At 53.7% G+C, this 13247-nt stretch overlaps 1 protein-coding gene across 1 annotated transcript in view; it reads left to right on the forward strand.

Moving 5' to 3' along the window:
- SND1 (staphylococcal nuclease and tudor domain containing 1) overlaps positions 1–13247 on the forward strand; it is a 505775-nt gene that overhangs the window by 257423 nt on the left and 235105 nt on the right. The window lies entirely within an intron of this gene.

Consider the following 13247-nt stretch of genomic DNA (forward strand, 5'->3'; position numbering starts at 1 on the left):
CATAGGGTCCCCTACAGCACTTGTCCTGGACTGATTGACGAACCTGGCCTGATTGATGATGGTCGTTGAAATGGAAAGAGCCCTCGGATTTAAACACAATTTGCCCTTTTCAATTCCCTCGTGTGTTGCAAGCACCCTTTTTCCAATTTACTGGCGTGTTTGGCTCCGCTCTTCGCCCCGCAGCCGAGGCGGGAGGGGGAGGTGTTGGAACGCGAGCAGCAGCACCAAAAGGTTCCTGGCCTAGAGAAAGGGAACGAGCTTTCCTTGGGGCTTTCTTTGCCTGGTGGCATGATAGGAGAGCTCACCTCCTGCCGTCCTCAGGCTGGAGTTGTTTGGAGCCCTTGCGGCCTGGAAAGGGGAACGAGAAGGCAAACAGGATAAGCGCACGTAACCGGCGCATTGCTGCTGCCGCGCTGGGGACTGTTAGGCGAAGCAGTCCACGTGGAAATGGTCACAGGGCTACGAGCCAAGGAAAGCCCTGGGGTTGGTTGGCCCTGCAGCATGGTGCCTGCTTTTGAGGCCTGTGCACAGTAGCCGTACGTCTGACACCGCACAAGGATGCGTCTTGGGAGCCCATCGGTACAATTCCTTACTTGGCCAGTAGGGGCGCTGTTGTGTGGCGGGAGCTGGTTCCAGAGCATGGTGTTCTCTGGGGCGTTGCTATCCGGGGGAGGGGGTGGGTAGCAGGGCTGCTGCCAGGCTGGCTGTCCACTGGAGACTGTGGGCAGTCAGCCTGCACTGGGGCATCCTGGGGTAGCTATGCAGCTGGCTAAAGCAAAGTGATTCTCAGCAGTCCCTTGCCGGTCAGGAAGGACTCAGGAACCTGAAGCCGCTGGCCGTTGTCATTGGCCCATGTTGATAAAGCAGCCCAATTCCTGTCTCGGTCCTACAGAGTGGTCTCTGCATGCCGTGTGCCTAGCCCGTAATAACTCAGGGAAGCTGGGCAGGGCCCCCGAGGGGCTGCCATGGTTGAGTTTAAACCACATGTTTACCTAGGTTTAATGTCACTGAAATCCCAGGGCATGGCCTTGAAAGGGGGGGTCCCTTTAATATCATGGCTGAAGGCTCCAAAGGTATGTTAATACCATTAAAGTCAGATCCTTCAGCCTAGGCCAGTTATCCCTTTAAATCGAAGTCTTCCCCATGCAGCCTGCCCCTGTGCTTCACTACCCAGGCTGTAGAGCCCCCTACCTGCCTTCCCCCCACATCCCCCCCGGCAGAGAGGGAGAGGGCGTTCAGTCCAAGTGCTGTCTGCGTAAGCCTGGATACAGGAGGGGAGTTAGGTTCTTATCCAGGTCCCCATGTGGACAGAAGGGCCCGTTCCAAAATCCACAGGGCCCTCTCTAGGGGGCCGTGTGGACAGCATGGCCCTATGCAGCCTGCTCTTTGTCTTGTTTTTTACTGAGCAGAGGTGTCCCACAGCTGCACATGCTGGAGGGCTGCTGCGCTTTGACGGTTTAAAAAATAAATGTTGGTTAAATTGTCCACAGGAGCAACATCAATTTAAAATCCAGAGTAAAGCCCGAAACATAAGGCGAGGCCAACGTTTCAGTTGCGAGAGCTGTCGAGTTTGATCTTGTCTGCCAGGATCACAAAGGGCTCTCTTTAAAATGCTGAACTCTTGTTTGCTGCCTCCCAAGCAGGGAGATTTAGTGGCTTTCGTTCCCTCTGGGCACGCTCTCTCCATCGCTGGGGTCCTTGTGCAGTCAGTGCTAGGCTTAAGGCACCCCCCTCACACCCCCCCCCCCCGCTTGTTACTGGGGACAGGATTCTAAGGAGCACCTGTAACTTAATAGGTAAAACATGCAGTCGCTTCGCAGTGGATAAAAGATGGGGCCCCACAAATAAAATGAGGGTCATACATCACCGTGTTATGACGCTTTGTTAATCTTTTTAAATCTTTAATAGTTTTTCTTAAATTGATCCCGCTCTTAGTTAGCTGAATGTCAGCAGTTGCACGGCGTGATGAATGTTAGTGTGTGCCGAGCTGACAGCGTGTGCCTACTGCTGCCAAAATAATTTAATGTGAAATTGCATCTGCGCTCTCCTCTGGCAGCATAGGCATGCGCCCTGCGTAGCCGCACGCCCCCAAAATGATATGACAGCCTGCGAGAGGGGGCCTGTGGTGTCCCTTTGGCCAGTGCAGGAGTATTCCCTGCTGTGTGCACACCCGGCTTGCCCAGCCTGCAGCTGCATTGCGCTTGCTGCTTCCCCTCCCCGCGCAGAAGGTGGCACAAGACATTGGGGGCGTTTCCCGTTAGCGGCGTGGAGAACTGCAGGGACCTTACTCCTTCCAGCCCCTTGCCATGCAGGATTCTTGCCAACATGAGCAGAATTGGGGTGATGCAAGGGAAGGCGTTGTGGAGGGGTGCCGGGCAATGTTCCCTCCAATTTTTGACAGGCTGTATGCGCAAAAAATTTCTGGTGTGCAAATTGTTGTGCGCACGGTGTGTCACCGTGTGCGCGGGGTTTAGGATCTGCGTGCACACGCGCACCGCTTGGAGGGACCAGTGGTGCCGGGGCACCCGTGTGCTGGTTTGGTTTTGCAGCCTTACGGCAAGTGCACGCTTGCTTTTTCAGTCTATTTGCCCTTTCACCTCCCCCTCTTGGGGGTAATTCTCAAGAAATCAAACTTGGCACTTGGAACAAATAGCTCCCTTCTTGGGCAGGCTACCCCGGGAAGCTGGCCTTCCGACAGGCCCTGGGTGATCACGCTAGGTTAGCCTGCTGCGCCATCAGCTGCAGTGTTATGTAACAGGGCCTGTCCTCGCGTCCTGGCTCTGGTGCGGAAACAGGCAGGAGGGTCAAACAAAGTGTGGTGTTCTCCTCATCGGCACAGCCTGCCTCACTCTGTGTCTCTTGCGCTGATGCCTACGCGTGGCACTCAGATCACCTCTCACGTTAATTTGCTGGTAAGAAATTGCCAGCTCCACACTCCAGTGGAGGTCATCGAAAGCCTCCCTGTTCTGTTTTTCGTCTGCATAAGAGTCCTACGCGAGGCTGAAGGGGGGTGTGTGTGCTGTTAGTGGCTAGCCCTTAGCGGGGGCTGTAAAATACCCCATGAGGGGTTTTAAGCTGTCCTGCTGGAGTGCGGCGTGTGCCATGTTTGCAGATAATCTCATTATTCTGAGTTGTCCAGGCCATGGGAGCTGTCTTGGCAAACCAGGTCGTGGCCTGGAGAGGCTGGTGGCATCTGCAGAGCCTGCGGGGACCTAGCAGAACCCAGTCAGACCTCTCACCTCCCCTCTCCCCCATTTCCAGCACCGTAGCAGGAGGTGCTGATTTAGATGGTGCATGGCATCTAATCGCTGCCGCGAGTAAATAGCCCGTCCTCCCTCTAGAGCTGCCTTTTAATCTGGGATTATTTCAGGGGAAGTTTTTTGCTGGTGGTGCTGTCCTGGGTGGATCTGTGGTTGCTACTGAAATATCTGTATCCCCTTCCGGCTGCCTGAGATTGGGGCTTTTCCCTGCCAGCGCAGCGTCTGCCTTTCCCATAGCGCAGCGTTGCTTTGTGCGGTGCCCATGCCCAGGTGCCCCACTGCTCTTCCCATGCTCGCTTGGCTGCTGCTCCGCTCCCCCGGCCAGCTGTGGTGCTGCTCTCCATCTCTCTTGCAGCGTTGGCCCTGCAGATGCTCAGCCTAGAGCAGGCAGTGCAGGGCCCATGCTGCTGGAGCTCCGCCTTGCTCTGGCAACACGAACGAACGAATGAATTCCGGCCCTGGGGAGAGGAGGACCCTGCTCATTAGCACAGGGACACAGTTGGCTCCAGATCCATTCCTGTCTCTCCCCTGCAATGTTCAAGTCGCTGTCCTGTTGGCTGGGTCTGTCTCAGCCTGCCAGGCACCGTGTCTCTGCGGGAAGGGGACACTGGAGCACTGACTAGTGGCTCGACCCCTCTAGGCTCGGGGCGTGTCTCAAATTCATTCCAGCTTGGTGCTAACAAGGGAGCGATTTAATTCGCAGGGTGCTGGGGTTAGAGAGGCAGGACCTCAGGCTGGTAACCTTGGAGTCTCCTGCTGCCCCAGAGTTCTCCTCTGCACCTGCCATTGCTACGTTCTGTGAGCCACCCGCTGTCACCTCCACCTTGCAGGCATTGGCTGCTGCCGAATCACTCGCTCCTGCATCTGCTCGCTCCTGCAGGTGACGTGGCTCCCCACTCAAGCCCAAGCAGAGTGCTGCGGCCACCCCTCTCCAGGCACGTGCCATCCCCTCACCCTCTTACTAGGGGCCCATGTCTTCCACAGAGCCCTGCTGCCTGGGCCTGCATGTCCCGGCACCCTGTGCTGCAGTTCCCACCCATGCGATTGCTGACGGGGTGGGGGTGACATTTTGCACTCATGGCTGCAGATGCCTGCACGGGGCGGGGGCTCTCTGTTCTTCAGTGGCCTTCCTTCCTACCTTCCTGATCTCCACTCCTGCGATCGCTGTTGTGTGTAGCCCTCCCACGGGGTGGTGCGTACAATTCCACCCTGCTTCCTTCTTCCCAATTATATGCAGCTTCAAGGCCCTGCCCAGCCCTGCCGAAGTCTCTCGTATCACATTATCCACCCTGTACCACCTGCAATGCCACCCTTGATGCCTCCTTTGCGTCTCCCATCTCTTCCCCCTTATAACCTCTTCTGTGCTGCCTATTTCCAGGGCACCAGCCTCCTCTGTCCTCTTACAGGCTCTGTACTAACCCACACCAGCCCATTGCCCTCTAGACCAAGAGGGAGTCTCCCAGGGTATGTCTCCATGGCAAGCAGAAACCCACGGCAGCGAGTCTGAGCCCAGGTTGGCAGACACAGACTCACGCTGCAGCTAAACTAAAGATGGCCATGTAGATGTTCGGGTTTGAGCTGGAGCTTGGGCTCTGAACCCCTCCGCACCCTCTCCCCCCGTCTTCCGAGCCTGAGCCTGAATGTCCACACAGCTGCTTTTGGCACTGTCCCCGGGAGCCCGAGTCCTGGGCTCTGTGGGTTTCTGCTTGCCGTGGAGACAGACCCTCAGGGCATCTTGGCTCAACTGTGCCTGGCTCATGGGGGAAGGGTCTGTCCTGATGTTTCTGTCCTGCCCAGCTTGCTGGCACTTAACGAGCCCTCCATTCTGCTCTTTGCTGGGTCCCTATCCTTCTTAAGAGCGCCCAGTGGAAGCCATCTCTTCCCAGCAATCTCCCCCCCGTCTGCGTGTACTGACAGGGAACTGAGCCACAGCAGAGGTGAACTGGCTCAGCCAGGGAGCCTGTGGCACAGCTGGTTATTGACCAGGGACTGGTTCTAGGCCCTACTCTATTTAACACTTCGTCAGTGACCTGGGAGAAAACATCAGATCAGCACTGATGAAGTTTGCAGTGGGTATGCACATTGGAGAAGTGGTAAAGAATGAAGAGACCAGGTCACTGATACAGAGCTGGATCGCTTGGTAAGCTGGGCGCAAGCAAACCATTAACACAGCTAAATGTAAAGGTATCCATCTGGGCACAAAGCATGCAGGTCACATGTACAGGACAGCGGACTCTAGCCTGGGAAGCAGGGGCTCTAAAAGATTTGGGGCTCATGATGGATTATCAGCTGAACATGAGCATCCAGTGTGATGCTGTGGGCAAAAACTTGAGTGTCTCTGGATTAAGATTAGAAGTGTGAGCAACAAGGGTGATGTCGTGGTGGGAGTCTGCTATAGACCACCGGACCAGTGGGATGAGGTGGACGAGGCTTTCTTCCAGCAACTCACGGAAGTTACTAGATCGCAGGCCCTGGTTCTCATGGGAGACTTCAATCACCCTGATATCTGCTGGGAGAGCAATACAGCGGTGCACAGACAATCCAGGAAGTTTTTGGAAAGCGTAGGGGACAATTTCCTGGTGCAAGTGCTGGAGGAACCAACTAGGGGCAGAGCTCTTCTTGACCTGCTGCTCACAAACCGGGAAGAATTAGTAGGGGAAGCAAAAGTGGATGGGAACCTGGAAGGCAGTGACCATGAGACAGTCGAGTTCAGGATCCTAACACAAGGAAGAAAGGAGAGCAGCAGAATACGGACCCTGGACTTCAGAAAAGCAGACTTTGACTCCCTCAGGGAACTGATGGGCAGGATCCCCTGGGAGAATAACATGAGAGGGAAAGGAGTCCAGGAGAGCTGGCTGTATTTTAAAGAATCCTTATTGAGGTTACAGGGACAAACCATCACGATGTGTGGAAAGAATAGTAAATATGGCAGGCGACCAGCTTGGCTTAACAGTGAAATCCTTGCTGATCTTAAAAACAAAAAAAGTTTACAAGAAATGGAAGATTGGACAAATGACCAGGGAAGAGTATAAAAATATTGCTCGGGCATGCAGGAGTGATTTGGGACTATTTAGAAAACCTGGCCGAGCACAAGTCCATGGGGCCAGATGCGTTGCATCTGAGAGTGCTAAAGGAGTTGGCGGATGTGATTGCAGAGCCATTGGCCATTATCTTTAAAAACTCATGGCAATCGAGGGAAGTACCGGACGACTGGAAAAAGGCTAATGTAGTGCCCATCTTTAAAAAAGGGAAGGAGGATCCTAGGAGCTACAGGCCAGTCAGCCTCACCTCAGTCCCTGGAAAAATCCTGGAGCAGGTCCTCAAGGAATCAATTCTGAAGCACTTAGAGGAGAGGAAAGTGATCAGGAACAGTCAGCATGGATTCACCAAGGGCAAGTCATGCCTGACTAATCTAATTGCCTTCTATGACGAGATAACTGGCTCTGTGGATGAGGGGAAAGCGGTGGACGTGTAGTTCCTTGAGTTTAGCAAAGCTTTTGACACTGTCTCCCACAGTATTCTTGCCAGCAAGTTAAAGAAGTATGGGCTGGATGAATGGACTATAAGGTGGATAGCAAGCTGGCTAGATTGTCAGCTCAGCGGGTAGTGATCAATGGCTCCATGTCTAGTTGGCAGCCGGTATCAAGCGGAGTGCCCCAAGGTTCGGTCCTGGGGCCGGTTTTGTTCAATATCTTCATCAATGATCTGGAGGATGGCATGGACTGCACCCTCAGCAAGTTTGCAGATGACACTAAACTGGGAGGAGAGGTAGATACGCTGGAGGGCAGGGATAGGATACAGAGGGACCTAGACAAATTGGAGGATTGGGCCAAAAGAAATCTGATGAGGTTCAACAAGGACAAGTGCAGAGTCCTGCACTTAGGGTGGAAGAATCCCATGCACCGCTACAGACTAGGGACCGACTGGCTAAGCAGCAGTTCTGCAGAAAGGACCTAGGGGTTACAGTGGATGAGAAGCTGGATATGAGTCAGCAGTGTGCCCTTGTTGCCAAGAAGGCCAATGGTATTTGGGATGTATATGTAGGGGCATTGCCAGCAGATCGAGAGACGTGATCGTTCCCCTCTTTTCGACATTGGTGAGGCCTCATCTGGAGTACTGTGCCCAGTTTTGGGCCCCACACTACAAGAAGGATGTGAAAAAATTGGAAAGCGTCCAGCGGAGGGCAACAAAAATGATTAGGGGACTGGAACACATGAGTCATGAGGAGAGGCTGAGGGAAGTGGGATTGTTTAGTCTGCAGAAGAGAAGAATGAGGGGGGGTTTGATAGCTGCTTTCAACTACCTGAAAGGGGGTTCCAAAGAGGATGGATCTAGACTGTTCTCAGTGGTAGCAGATGACAGAACAAAGAGTAATGGTCTCAAGTTGCAGTGGGGGAGGTTTCGGTTGGATATTAGGAAAAACTTTTTCACTAGGAGGGTGGTGAAACACTGGAATGCGTTACCTAGGGAGGTGGTGGAATCTCCTTCCTTAGATATTTTTAAGGTCAGGCTTGACAAATTCCTGGCTGGGATGATTTAGTTGGGATTGGTCCTGCTTTGAGCAGGGGCTTGGACTAGATGACCTCCTGAGGTCCCTTCCAACCCTGATTTTCTGTGATTCTATGAACACTACTTAGCCTATTAAATGTCACCCAGAACATCTGAAGTGTCTGTGAGCTGGGGTCCTCTTCCTGGAGGGCTGTAGCAAGACTGAAAGAACGCTCCAGGGGGCTGCATAAGAATGTGGGAACTTTGTGTTTCCTGACTCTGGCCCTTTGCTGGTGGTCTAACGGGCTGTGTGTGTTTGGCAACGTTGGGTACAGTTCTGTGGCCCTGGAAATTGTGTCGGCATTGGAACCGTTTTGTTCTTGCTGGAAGTGCAAGGAGATTGGGCCATTTGGTCCTTCTGCGCTGTTCCTAGAGTCGCTTAGGGCTTGGCTGAATCCGACACATCTCAGCTGCATGAGATGAACATAGGGTGTTGATGTCCATGTATCTGCGTGTGTCATAAGAATGAAAACGGCCATACCGGGCAGGCAATGGTCCAGTGTCCTATGTTCCAACAGTGGCCAGTGCCAGGTGCTTCAGAGGGAATGAGTAGAAGAGGACGATTGGTCACCCGAATAAACGTCCCATTTTTAAAGGGACAGTCCTGTATTTAAGCCTTCCTGCAGGTGTCCTGACTTTTTCTTACAAACAGGCAGATTGTCCCGTATTTTCTGTCTCTCCCCGCCTGCCCCAACCAGTACTGGTGGGTCCTACTGCTGGCTGGGTCCCTGCTTGCCAGCTGCCCGCCCGCCAGCGGTGAGTGTGGGGGGGTCCAGTGGCTGACGATGGGGGCGGGTGCATGGCTAGTGTTAAGGCCAAGCTGCAGCTTGCGGGGCCGGCTGTTCCCCCTGCTGGTACATCAGCACAGCCCTTGCTGTGTGCTGGGCCTTGGCCAGCAGGGCTCCGGCCTGTTTCCAGCCGACACTGCCTGCACTCGGCAAGCTGAAAGAAAAGGAGGATGCAGTGAGCTGTAGCTCACCAAAGCTCATGCTCAAATAAATTGGTTAGTCTCTAAGGTGCCACAAGTACTCCTGTTCTTTTTGCGGATACAGACTAACATGGCTGCTACTCTGAAACTCTGCAAGTTGCGGTGGTTGGTGAGCACAGGCAGGTGCCAGGCGGTACTGGTTATGTGTCACCTCTTCTGCCCACCCATCAGCCCTTTACGTGTTCCCCCCTCACTGTCCTCTCCCTGCTCCCCCGGTGGGTTGCATCCTGCTCCCAGCGCTGTGCGGAGACCCACCCCCTGATCAGAGTGCTCAGCTCACCAACAGCCTGGCCGGCAGGCTCCTTCCTTCCTTCCCCCACTGCCTCTGGCTGGGCCAGCAGCCTGGGAAAGCCCAGGACCCTCCAACCCGGGGCGCTGGCCAGGAGGAGCCAAGCCCTGCATGTGCCAAAGCCCTACGCAGCGCAGAAACGGGGAAACTTCTCAGTCCCTTAGCTAAGCTGTGCAGTGGTGGGGGGCAGCGATTTCCAACCTGTTCACATCCCAATCCTGCAGGCTCCACAGCAGTTTCCTGGCCAGGGGTTTAGCCCCCTCTTTACCCCCAGCACTTGGTCCTGCCCCCATGGAGCATGACGCACCCACCCCTGCACTCAGGTTCCCTGTGCCCTGGTGCACAATGCATCCTTAGGGCTTAACCCCTTCCTGCCCATGCTGTAGCTGGGGGACAGGAGGCAGCTGGGTTATGTCAGTGGCCAGCAGCACCTTGGGGGTGTTAGCTGCCTTTTGACACTGTGCGGGCAGGAAGGGACAAGCTGCTTCCAACCACAGGGGAGTGGGGAAGAGATGAGGTCTTGCCCCATGGCTGAAAGCAGTCCCTTTCCTCCCGCACAGTGCCGAAAGGCTGCTGCTGGCTATGTTCTGATGTGAACCCTGGCAGAAATCTGGGGGAGGGCATGTGAGTTTGCGTGCCTTCCCCACGTGTTGCCTTGGGAAGATGTGGTGCCAGATACTAGGAGAGGTGGTTCCACCCCGGGGGCCCAGCCAGGCACAGAGGGTGCCAGGCAGGAGGGGTCGGGTCGGTCGGTCTGTCTGTCTCTCTCTCTCTCTCTCTCCCTCCTCCCCCCCCACCCCCGGGTGTGTGAGAGGTGTGTGTGTTGGTGTGTGACCTCTCCCCAGGTGAACCCTAAAGCCTTTAAGATAAATAAAAATCCAGCTACACAGTGTTTCTTTTTAATCAGGGCTCAGTCAACTTGATGTTAATTTGCACGTTTGTACTGCATAGTTCTGATTGCCATTGAACTCGCTTGAATACGAGTAATTTTACCAGGTGTCCCGTATTCAGCATAGGGAAATATGGTCACCCTAGCAATTATTGGGTGCTCCATTTGCTGTTGTCCAGTCCCAGCTTCTGGCAGTCAGAGGTTAGGGACACCCGGAGCACGAGGTTGCATCCCTGACTATTTTGGCTAATAGCCATAGATGGAGCTGATCCTGCAGGTGTTCAATTAACCCAGTTGTTGTAATTGCACACTCACAAACTTGATGTGAATTTGCACAGCCAGGCTCCTGAAAGTCAGATCGCGAATGCTTCTGAATTGGCCTGAAGGTTTTCCGAGCACCATTCCCCGTGAGACTCGGGGAGATCATGGCACAGCTGCCTCTGATCTGACCTGTCTCTGGATAGCCACAGTTGTGTCTTTGCCACTGACTCCTAAGGGAAGGTTGCAGGAGGCCTCTCTGGGATTCAGAGCAATGCCCAGTCTTCTGCTGTTCAGTCCTTCTGCTGTCTCATTTTACTGCTGACAACGGTTGTGCTGGGATTCACTCACCTGAACATCGAGCCCTGGGAGTCTGAGACCATAGGAGCAAAGCAGTGCCCACAGTAGCCTGAACTCTGCAGCAGCCATCCTGTTCGGAGGCAGGTCCCCCTGGCAATATTAGTCGGCAGAGAGGAGTAAATAAATAAAACAGCAGAACAGACTAGAAATGGAACAGTCCAAGTTTCCCAGGAGGCAGCTGCTGCTTGTCAAACAATCGCTGCAGCCTTTAAACGAAAAATTAAAACATTAGCTCCTTATTATTGTACCTGGCTTGTGTTTCGGGGGCTTCACTCCTGTCAATGAGCCCAGCGCTGCTCTGGCTAGGGGCAGCTGATTTAATCCTTGACTCACGCCAGCAGGTCTGGGGTTAGATTGAGCGCATTGTCACCTGATGCTACTCAGATGAGCACATTACGGAGCTGCACATCTGAGCATTCATCACTGCCCCCTTGACAACACCACTTAGCAGCTCCAAATTAGACTTCCGTTCGTTAAACGCAACCGTTGGTAATACGAAAGATTTCCAACTGACGGAACTGTGTTGCCGCCTGTTAGTGCTGCTGTATATGAAGTGTCCCTCTCTTCCCTCATCCATCTGGTCTTCACACCAGCCGGCTCTGTTGTGGTGAAGACGGGCTAGCTGTTTTCTTCTAGCTGGCTGGCGTTCTGGTTCCACCCCTCTCTCTCAGGAGAGGGATGGAAGCACCGTCCCTCAGCTCTGGAGTAATTTACTAAATAATTTAAATAGTGTAAGACAAATCTGTGTTCGCTCACTTCTCCCGTTAAGCAATGTGCAGCCCATTACAGGGCAGAGAGCAGTCTCCTGTAAGCCCAGCCACTGAAAACCTCCTGTCCTTGCAAAAAGTCCTTGCATAATTTTGCATAATTGGCAGTGTTTCTCATAAAAGGGGAGTTGTGATTATATTTTTCTTCACTGTATTTATGCATAATTTCCCTTCAGATCAGAGATAATTAACTGCTGGGAACGTTAACATGCTAGTAATGGGAGATGGCGTGATGCTGGCCTGGCGGTGAGCAGGGAGGGTGCTGGCCAGCTGGGAGGTAGTGGCTGCCTCTCTGGAGATGCAACTGGAAGTCTAGATAGTGGAATGCCTTGTCTCTGCGGCTGTCTGCTCACAGCACTGTAATTGGTTGGGAATGGAGAGGGTGCTTTTTCCTGCCCTGCTCAGGCACTTTCGCTGACATTTCCCTCAGTGCTACAGTGAAGGCTGGTTCTGAGCCAGCTGGAAAGGTGGAATAACTAGCCAGATTCCTGTCTCTGTGCCCCCAACCCCTAAGCAGCCGCGCAGCATGCAGCTCTGGTTTGAGTTACTCTTTCCTCCATCCAGTAGACCCATCCATCTCTTTGTAGATCCCATCCCATGCCCTCGGCTGGTCAAATATGTCATCCTGGGGGCTCTGTGCATTCCAGGTGCATGGAACTCCAGAAGTCCTGCTGTGTGTCCAGGAAAGAAGAATAGTCCAGTGGATAGGGGATTAGCCTGTGACTCAGGAGAACTGGATTCAAGTCCCTGCTCTGCCCCAGACTTTGGGCAAGTCACATGACCCCTCGGTTCCCAGCTATGTAGTGGGGATAACACACTGCCTTGCTTCAGGGGACTACTGCAATAACGGGCCATGTAAATGGATCTAGGTAGAGGTGAGCAGCTTGCTATGCCAGGCAGAGGGGCTGACAGATCAGTGCAGGGTCAGCAGTGCAAGAGGTGGGCAAGAGAGATAGGGAGGCATTGAGTCAGGAAAGCTTCTGGGTGTTGATGTGGAGACTTACTGAACCCACCGCTGTGATGCTGCACACAAACTAGCTGGCCAGTGGTGCAGTCAGTTTAGGAAAGCAGAGACTCCCACCCAGCGAGGGATCGTGTACCTTGCCAAGGAGTGTGGTGTGTTCCGGGAGGAATGGTTTCATGGTCCTAGAGGCCTGGATGTTAAGGCCGGCAGGGACCATTCTGAGCATCCAGTGTGACCACCTCCATCACACAGACCAGAGAGCCTTGCCGCGGGAACTCCTGAATGAGCCAGCGTCTCTTATAAAGAAAGACACAATCTTTATTTCAAGACACTAGGTGCTTGAGAATCCCCTTGTCCCCATGGTCTAATGGCTAATTCCCCTCCAGGCTAAGAATTTACACCTTATGTCCAGGGTGTTTGTCTAGGGACAGCTTCCAGCCATTGGCTCCCGAACCTTTGTCTTCTGGATAGAAGAGCCTTCTGCTATCATCTTTTCCCCTACCAGGTCCTTTGGGGGTCACCTCTCCTCTGAACCGTCTCTTGGAGAAACTCGGTAGGTCTGGAGCTGAAGGAACCAGCAGTGCGCACAGCGGGATGGATTCACTCCCTGCAGAGCCTTCCGTGCTAGTGCTCAAGCATTCAAACGAAACTCCGGCTTTTCCTGAGCAGCTCATCGCAATCTGAAGGAGAAGCCTTCCCCGGGGTCCAGTCTGCAGTCAGCACTGACTGCGAGGGTTCGAAGGGTTAACACTGGAACCCTGCGAGTAAAATCTCCCTTCTCCCAGGCCCCTGGTAACCCCCATCCTGTCATGGTGGTGATCTAGCAACAACAAACCTAGCAGGACCAAGAGTTGTTCCTCCTGGCGCTCTGTGCTAATGGCAAGATCCCATTCCTAAATCAGATACTGTGGGGGGGTACTGTGG

Source organism: Lepidochelys kempii, chromosome 1, assembly GCF_965140265.1.
Source record: "Lepidochelys kempii isolate rLepKem1 chromosome 1, rLepKem1.hap2, whole genome shotgun sequence".
Lineage (NCBI taxonomy): Eukaryota > Metazoa > Chordata > Testudines > Cheloniidae > Lepidochelys > Lepidochelys kempii.